General features: G+C 49.3%; 1 non-coding gene across 1 annotated transcript; it reads left to right on the top strand.

The window, feature by feature from the left end:
• Positions 1-8: 8 nt before the first annotated feature.
• Positions 9-80, top strand: TRNAP-AGG. Its single transcript has one exon. It is a non-coding gene; the product is annotated as a tRNA-Pro (tRNA).
• Positions 81-9725: the final 9645 nt, after the last annotated feature.

Raw genomic sequence — 9725 nt, 5'->3', positions numbered from 1 at the left:
ACATCAAAGGGCATTTGGTCTAGTGGTATGATTCTCGCTTAGGGTGCGAGAGGTCCTGAGTTCAATTCTTGGAATGCCCCCTATATTCATCTTTTTTTTTGTTCTTTTTACCGAAAAAATGAATTCCTTATAGATGCCATGAAAATCAATTTGTGCGAGGTAATATTTGCATTCAGAGATGCATTACGACTTGGGCAAGTGTGCATGTACGGAGTAGTAGCTGGAGCGTTCTTGCGCGCAGCTGCCGACGCACACAGTATCATTAGGCTTCAGTATGGATACGACGGCGACCTAAAACCCCTCTCAGGCGATTAGGGTTTCGCGGTGGATACGACGGCGGCCGCCGGATCTGATCGGCGGGCCGCACCAGATCTCCGACGAGGGATGGCCGCAGCTTCCCAACACGCAAGTGGGGGGACGCCTCCTGACCCTCCCCGGTCGGCTAGGGAAAAGTTGGAAGAAGCGCTCGGGAAACTTGGCATCACTGAGGAAGAAGCTACGCCCTTGGTGATTGATGACGCAGATGATGGCAAGGCGAAGAGGTGGTTACTGGCAGGCAAGGTCCTTCATCGGCACCTATTCCACATCCAAACTATTACCAGTGCCCTCCGCCCAGCCTGGGGGAACCCAAGGGGTCTGCAATTCAGATCCATGGGGGAAAACACTTTCGTTGCAGAGTTCGAGACACAAAGAGATCAAGATAAAATTTGGATGGGCTCGCCATGGCATGTCAGCAAACATGCAGTGATTCTTGCAGATTTTGAGGATCACATGAGACCTGATGAGGTGACGTTTGACCGGCTCCATCTATGGGTACGTGTCCCAAATTTGCCCGACAATCTGCAAGATGATACATGGGGCAGATTGATAGCCCAGCAAATTGATAAGAATGCAACTTCGGTTCAGTTTGATCATGTGGGGGGCTTTTTGAGAGCTAGAGTCTCCATTGATGTCAACAAGCCTCTGCGGAGGTGGATCTTGATTAATTCAGCCAAGAGGAAAAAACAAGAGATGTATGATATTCAGTACGAGCAAGTGCCTCACTTCTGCTTCTCTTGTGGCTGCTTAGGGCATAATGATCTTTACTGCCCTACTCCAGGGCCCAGGGACAAGAATGGCGATCTTCCCTTTGGACTCATGTTAAGGGCACCAGAAGAGAGGAGGAAACCTGCCTCGGGTGATAACACGAGCAAAGAGCAGTATTCAGGCCCGAGCAGCAAGAGAGAATCCAAGAACTCAAGTAATGTGGGAGAATCTACTGAGGTGAACTCTCCAAGCAAGAACCGACCCAATGCAAAACGGAAAGAGGCACCAAAGCTGGTTTATCGCAGAGTTGAGCAACCTCTCCTTATCACCGCGGGAGAACAGATGGATCTAACTACATATGATAGTGGTAAGGGGAAGGAAAGAGTCGAGGATGCAAGGGATGAAAAGGGACTGGAAAGGGAACCGAAAAAGAAAAAACCTACACCTGACAACTCAGCGGCGTCTGCGGAGCAGCGCTGCCCATCCCAATGAACATCATCAGTTGGAACTGCCGGGGGCTTGGGAACCCCGAGGCAGTTCGAGAGCTTCGCAGCATGGTGAAGCAAGAAGGGCCCACCCTTCTCTTTGTTATGGAGACGAAGATAAGGGCAGCGAGGGTGGAAAACCTAAAGTTAAATTTGGGTTTCGATGGATGCTTCGCAGTTGACAGTGTCGGTCTAAGCGGAGGCATTGGTTTGTTTTGGTCAAAGGATGTTTCAGTCCAACTAAAAAACTACAGTACCGGCCACATTGACACTGTGGTGCGGAAGAGGGATCAAAGCTCTTTCGAGTGGAGATTCACGGGTTTCTATGGTGCGCCAAGGTCAGAGGACCGTCATCACAGTTGGCGCTTCCTCCGAACCCTGAACACGTTACCCCATGATGCATGGGTGTGCATGGGAGACTTTAACGAGACCTTATACGGAGAAGAACACTTTAGCCGCTCAGCACGTCCTGAATGGCAGATGAGAGCGTTCCGTGAGGTTGTCGAAGAGTGTGCTTTCCAGGATCTGGGATGGTCAGGAGTCCCGTTCACGTGGGACAACCGACAGGCTGGAGAAGCGAATGTCAAAGCTAGAATTGATCGGGCCTTCGCAAATGAGGCGTTTAGGCAGCAGTTCAGCTTCACCAATGTTCGTCACATAAGTGCAGCCGAATCAGACCATTGTTTTGTCCATATGGTGTTTCGGGAGCAGCAAGGGGACGCAATGCATAGGGGTTCACGACCCTTTCGTTATGAAAATGTCTGGCAAACACATTTGGACTATGAAAAGGTGGTGACAGAATGCTGGCTAGCTCAGCAACGATCACCAAACCTGCAGGGCATTGTTGATTCATTGAGTGCCATGCAACGGCGACTCGAACCCTGGGGTAAGAAAGAATTCGGATGCCTCGCAAGGACAGTCAGAAAGCTACAACAAAGGTTGGACAAACTGCGACGGCAGTCTGTAGGACGTGGGCCTTCTGATGAAGAGAAAAGCATGATGCTTAAGCTGCGTGAGGCTCTTCGACAGGAGGAGATATGGCTTCGCCAACGATCGCGAGTGTTATGGCTACGCGATGGTGATCGAAACACCGAGTATTTCTAAGCACAAGCGAAACAACGACAGAGAATAAACAAAATCCTGGGGCTGAGAAGGCCAAATGGCTCGTTGTGCGCAAATGCTGAGGAAGATATTGAAGAGATCTTGTCTTTTTATCAGGCTTTATACACCTCTCAGGGTCCTGTGGATGCCAGTGAGTTGTTATCGCATGTGCCTGTCCGCATCACTCCGGCGATGAATGCAGCTTTGGATAAACCCTTTGAACCGGAAGAGGTGCATAAGGCACTATTTCAAATGGCACCGTCCAAGGCACCAGGGGGCGACGGCTTCACTGCAGGCTTCTTTCAGAAGCATTGGAAACTACTGCGAGATGATGTAACTACTGCAGTGCTGAGCTTCTTAAATGGTGGTGAGCTACCTTTGGGTTTGAACGACACATCGATCACACTCATTCCAAAGGTACGGAACCCACAATCCATCTCACAATATCGCCCAATTTCCTTGTGTCCGGTCTTGTATAAGTTGGCTGCTAAAGCAATCACAAATAGATTGAGGGAATTTATTGATGAGATAATTAGTGAGGAACAAAGTGCTTTTATCCCCGGCTGACTGATAACCGACAATGTACTAGTTGCTTTTGAGAGTATCCATACAATGAGAAGAAGAAAGAAGGGGAAGAATTACGCTTGCGCGGTCAAACTTGACATGATGAAAGCTTACGATCGAGTTGAATGGAGTTATCTGGAGGCCATCTTGCACAAGTTTGGGTTTGGCGCTGACTTTGTTAGGCTGATAATGAAGTGTGTAACTTCGGTTCGGTTCTCAGTTCGAGTGAATGGGCAATTGTTACCTTATTTCAGCCCCTCCCGAGGGCTTCGGCAGGGATGTCCCATGTCACCTTTTCTGTTCCTCCTGTGTGCAGAAGGTTTCTCATCGCTCCTCAAACACTATGGCACAATTGACAGAGGAATGAGAGTTAACTTTCGTGCTCCGTGGGTCAACCATCTGCTCTTTGCGGATGACAGTCTCATCTTCATGAAGGCTGACACCGCTAGCGCGACGAGGTTAAACAGTATCCTGCAAGTGTATGGCAATGCATCGGGCCAGTGTGTGAACCGTGAGAAGAGTGCAATCTTCTTCAGCCCGAATACACCAAGCGGCTGCAGGCAAGCTATCAAGAATGTTTTAGATGTTCATGTCGAGACATTCAGTGAACGGTATCTTGGTCTTCCAATAGCAGTGGGTAAAATAACCAGCGGTACTTTCGATCACATAAGGGAAAGATCAAGGAGCAAAATGCAGGGGTGGTCAGAGAGGCTCTTTGCTTGTGCGGGTAGAGAAAATCTGATAAAGTCTATCGTTCAGGTAATCCCAACTTTCAGTATGAGCGTCTTTCTCTTGACCAAGAAGGTTTGCAAGAGTCTCACGTCTTGCATGGCAAGATTTTGGTGGAGCAGCTCAATTGACAAACGCTCTCTACACTGGATATCTTGGAAAAATCTCGCTACACCAAAATGCACAGGTGGAATGGGATTCCGGGACCTCCATCCTTTTAACTTGGCACTACTGGGTAAGCAAGGTTGGCGCCTCATCACAAATCCTAATACCTTATGTGCTAGAGTGCTCAAGGGCAAGTATTTTCCGGATTCAGAATTCATGCAGGCTTCAACTCCAAGATCCTCCTCGGCCACCTGGAGGGCGATTGTAGCTGGGCGGGAAGCACTTGCCACCGGTCTCATCAAGCGTGTGGGGGATGGATCCACCATCTCTATATGGGATGATCGTTGGATCCCCTCGACCACCACCTTGGCTCCCTTATTCCGTTCTCCTAACGCGAATGTCAACATGGTCAGTGAGCTGATCGATGAGGATAACTGGACGTGGAGAAGGGAACTTATCCAAGACACCTTCATCCTCCCAGATGCAGAAGCGATCCTGAATATCCCTTTGCGCAATGGTGGAGGTGCTGATTTCCTATCATGGGCACATGAAGTTTCAGGCAACTATACCGTCAAGTCGGCGTACCGAGCTCTAATGACTCGTAACGAGCGTCAAGCTCCAGAGGAAGGGCAGGCTACCGGTTCTTCAATTGACAATCAACGGTTGTGGAATGCTCTTTGGAAGCTAAATGTTCTACCCAAAGTTAGGGTTTTCTTCTGGCGAGTACTACGGGGCATCCTTCCAGATGAATGCACTTTGGTATATCGCCATATAAGGCATCAGAAATTGTGTCAAATTTGTTTGGCCAAAGACGAGGATCTCGTGCATGCACTGATGGAATGCTCACATACAAAACTCTTCTGGGACGAGGCGCGGCAACTGCTGGACTTCCATATGCCTAGACTGCATCCATCAACATGGGCCAAGGATATCGTATGTGATGAGCAATTCTCCTCTAGAGACAGGGCTGTTATAGTCTCGGTCATGTGGGCCATCTGGCACTCACGGAATAGGCTGACCCATGGAGAAGAAAGGCTCGATCCGGTGAACTCAGTGCGCCGGACAAGGGAGACGCTGGCACTTTTGGATGTACCCCGCCAGCAAGCCCTGGTGATGCCGGGTCATGGATGGCGGCCACCTGACCCTGGCTTTGTCACGATCAACACCGACGCTGCTATCAAGCGTGAAGATGGTAAAGGAGGAGCCGGCGGTGTTGCCCGCTCCCCTAACTCTTTTCTAGGGCCTGGAGTAAACCCTACCCCGGAATTACGGATCCTCTTATAGCTGAGGCAATGGCGGTGCGGGATGGTGCTATCTTTGCAAGCTTAAGAGGTTTTTCAAACGTCATCTTGGAGACGGACTGCCTGGAGGTCGCCAACCTCTGGACCACTCGCCACGACTCTCGTTCGATCGTGGCTCCTATTTTATTAGAGATTGGAGAGCTTACTGCTAGTTTTAATTCCTTTACTATTCGTCATATTGTAAGATCAGCTAACGGGCCTGCTCACATCTATGCTAAGTACGCTTGCACGATTGACGTGACTGAAAGCTGGATCGAATGTACTCCGAGCTTCCTGATCAGTAGCCTGTTGGCGGACTGCTCAGCGAATGCCTTTATTAAATAAAGCTCTCAATTTAGCCCGCAAAAAAAAAAGCTGCCGACGCACACAGAAGGCAGAAGCCAAGCGAGACGACGAGGCAGTACAAATTGTGATTCTTGCCACGACGAGAAAGAAACCCACAATTCTTGGTAGAAGAAAAAGGGAAAAGAAAGAAAAGGCCATTCAGTTTAATTGTGATTCTTCGATCACAGTGCGTCGAATCTTTCTTGCTTGAGAGGAACGTGTACACCACACATACCGATCGACATACATATGTGACTGGCATCGATCTTCTTTTCAAGAGTCTTTCTCCCCTCAGTTATACGTAATACTTCATCGTCGTCTCATCAATTCACACCGGCGCACGGTGCCGTGTCCGTCCATATTTTGCAGCGGAATAAGGAACAAACTTGCCAACCGAGGGACATATGTACAAGTTGTTACAATCACAACTATTAGTGCTTATATACACATGCATTTGGTTTGGTTTTTTAATAAAAGATGAGCTCTTGCATGCCTGACAAAGTCTATAAAAAACATACGAAATTTTACAATACCAAATTCGTCATGAAATATATATTTTATGAAAATATATTTGGCCGTTTTCCATTCGAATTGAGTTAAACTTCAGTCTGATATGCCCGCAAGGAAAAACTTCAGTCTGATATACCCGCAAGAAAAAACTTCAGTATGATAAATAAATGACCACATGATCTTCAAAAGCAGAGCTAACGACAGCAAATCACACTGAAGTTCAACTAATCGGGGTTTGATCCTCTGACAGTAATTAATCCATCCGGACAGCAAACCCAAAGTGGGCAGCAATATTATTAATTTTCTAGTGCCAAAGTGTATTTTCTGAATCTACGTGCATACTATGAGGCAACCTGGAAAATCAGTGTGGACGCCTTATGAATGAGAACTAATATATGTGCTCCCATGAGAAGGAAAAAAGTAGCAACCATCAAGGAAAACCACTGCATCCTGGCAGCCTGAAATAGTGAACCAGCCTAGATAAATATCCACACAGAGCATCAAAATTCTCCAGGAGACAATCTTTTATGCCACTGGTCTTTTCGGTGACCAGGGCGTAGCAACTAGCAATGTAAATCCCACCCTCCAAAAAAAACATCTTATATATATCATCCAGTGCTTCACCTTCACCGTGCCCTTCACCAATGCCATTGCCTAGGGACAAACATATATAACTAGTCAGTAACCAATGCGTATTCTAATGGAAAACGACCAATACAAAAAGGAAGGGATTACAATAGGAGCACAGTTTAGATGAGCCGCAGCCGGTGCGTAGTTGTTTATCGACTTGGAAAAGTTATCACTCCCATACAATATTTTGGAATAGTTAAACAAATAAATTTGGCATGTGCATACATATAGTGCCCCAACACAATTTATGAAAGACAAAAGTATGATCTGAAAATTATCTCAAGCAGACAAATTCCGTGTATGTCAAAGCTCTACATGAGAGCGAGCTCCCGCGACGCCGCCGCCGCCGCCGCGTAGATTCGATCCCCGAGCTCCTCCTCATCCTTGTCTCATGGCCTCCTCAGCTTCCACCTCCCTCTCCCCAGCAGCCCTCCCAGCCACCACTCCACCTCCACCCCCCGCTCCCTGCCCCCCTCCCGATCCAGATCCAGATCCCTCGCTTGCTGCCGCCGTTGGAGGGCTGGAGGCTCCCGTCCCTTGCTTCCTGGGGTGCTCTGAGCTCCTGCTGCCACCTCCTCCACCTCGCCTTCCCGCGAACTCTACGCCGAAGCTGGTCGCCGAGGCACTTGTGGCGTCTTCCGAGCAGCCTTGGGTGGAGGTTGGGGGATAGCGTCGTTCGTGGATGGAGAAGGCGCCTGCTCCATCTCCCAGGAAAGGGGTCGGTCTCTCCCTCGCCTTCAAGAGGAGAACGTACGGCCGCTGCTTCCGTTGCCTCGCGTCGGAGCACTTCGTGGCTGACTGCCGCGACCCTATAAGGTGCCTGGGTTGTGGCATCTCTGGCCACCGCGAGCGGGAGTGCCCGACACGCCTTCCGGCCAGACAAGCTTCAACCCGCCACTCCCCCTCGCCTGCGGCCTCTCCACGTCGGTCACTGGATGCGCCACCCTGCCACGCGCCTCCGCCAGATCCGCGACTTCGCTCGTGGGCCTCCGTTGCTGCCTCTCCGGCTGTGCTCATTCAGGAGGCGCCTTGTAGCAACTCCGGCTCCCCCTGCTCAGGTCTTGCCGACCTCGTCAAGTCTTCCATTGCTGCTGAATTGGGGCTGCTCCAACCCCACTTTGCAGCTCAGATCGAGGCGCTGCGCACCGAGGTGCAAGCCCTGGCTGCTGCTCGTACTGAGGAGGTCATTCAGCCTCTCCGCGACATGGCGTTCGCTCTGCAGGGTTGGGCGGTTCAGGTTTCGAGCCTCTTAGAGCGGCTGGAGGCTATCAGTGGCAGTGTTGTTTCTTGGCCGGCCATCAATGGGTCTCCTGAGGTGCGAGAGGGTGGGACTACGAGGATCAGTGGGGGACCTTTCTCTTCCTCGGCGCCGATGGATCCGCCTCCCCCCTGGTGTGAGCATGAGGAACAGGCGCCTCTCGTTGTTGCTTGTGCTAAGGGTGTCAGTGAGATTAGTGTGGCTGGTTGCTCGTCCGAGGTGCTGGCTACTATGGCGCTCCCTGCAGATGTTTTTCCTACTTTGGATGTAGATTTGCACAAGATGGTGATTCAACACGAGGAGGAGCAAGGAACGGTTGAGGAATAGTCAAAGTGAGCAAGGACATGGAGCAGATTGAGGTGGTTTTGCCTGCTGGCTTGGCTGCAGAGGTGCCTCCCTTGGTCTCCTCTCCAGTGATGCTTTCTTCAGGGGGCACTACCAATATGATGTCTTCGGGGTCCGAGGAGCTACTTGGTGACATTGGCATGCCTCAAGGTCCGGCTTCAACCACCTTGCTGGATGAGTTCCTAAGTAGCTTCAGTTGCACAGCGCCGCGGTCCTTGCTCGAAACACCGATTCATGTGCAGATTGAAGGGGCATCTACTTGTTCCGAGAGGCGTAGTGGACGTTTGGATAAGAAGAACAAAAGTTGCAACATCCCGACTGCCAAGCGTGCTGAATATAGGTTGGCGGAGGCTTTTGGGGAGATACCAAAGGGAACGACATCTAAGAAAGTCACCGAGGAGGATGTGCAAGAGAAGATGAAGTCTTATTTGCGGATGTACAAGAAACCGCTCACGTCGACGGTGATCCAGGCAATTCGTGCCTTGGTGGAGGTTAATGTGTAATAGCATTTTTCTGAAGGTTAGGCACGAGTGCACATCTGGGTGCAGGCGTGTTCTTGAGGTTGCAGAGGTTGATTTGGTTGGGTATGTTGTGTTGTCGATGGTCTTGGGCCTAGGCACTCTTGTATCCAGCTCGGACGATGTTCCTTGAGTGCTAGTCGGGTGTGTGTGGTCTTCGCCGGTTTCCCTTGATTAACCGTGCCATGTACGGTTTTTGGGTCCGGTTTTCATTATTAACTGGACCAATTCTCTTCTTCTTAATGCAATGCGGGAGCTCCCCGCCCTCTGACGAGGTTCCGTCAAAAACAAAGCAAACAAAACTGGAACATGCCAGACCTCAAAAACATAAGTAGCTATAGGTAATTAGGCATTCAGATTTAAATAAGGCTGACAAGAGGCAAACTAAAGTGAATTTCATTTTCACTGGTACAAATGGAGCACTTGCAGCAGGGCTGTTCGACTTGTGAAAAAAAAAGGAACTACCATCTAAAAAGTTAAGGGCTCAAAGCAAGTACTTATTATCAGCTTAAGAGCTATAGCAATATCAAATGAGATTAAAGTACTGACGAGAGATTGTAACTAGCGCCAAAGTACCCAATGTAACTACCAACCGAGCTACTTGTTTGACATTTAAGTTGGTCCAAGGATAATTAAATGCTCTTACATTTCTTTACAGAGGGAGTACTGCTCATCAGTTTCAAACTATTAGCAAACCTGATCCTGAAAGGGAACATGGTGCAGCTATCCACATAAGAATACTTCTGTAACACAAACTTATGCACATGGCTAAATAGACAAGAACAATACCCACCCTTGAGTACTGTTGTTATTAAAGAAATTCATCCGG

The sequence above is a fragment of the Triticum urartu genome, chromosome 7, assembly GCF_003073215.2.
Source record: "Triticum urartu cultivar G1812 chromosome 7, Tu2.1, whole genome shotgun sequence".
Classification (NCBI taxonomy): Eukaryota; Viridiplantae; Streptophyta; class Magnoliopsida; order Poales; family Poaceae; genus Triticum; species Triticum urartu.
Note: the sequence above shows the minus strand (reverse complement) of the source record. Positions and strands in the feature narration are given on the sequence as shown.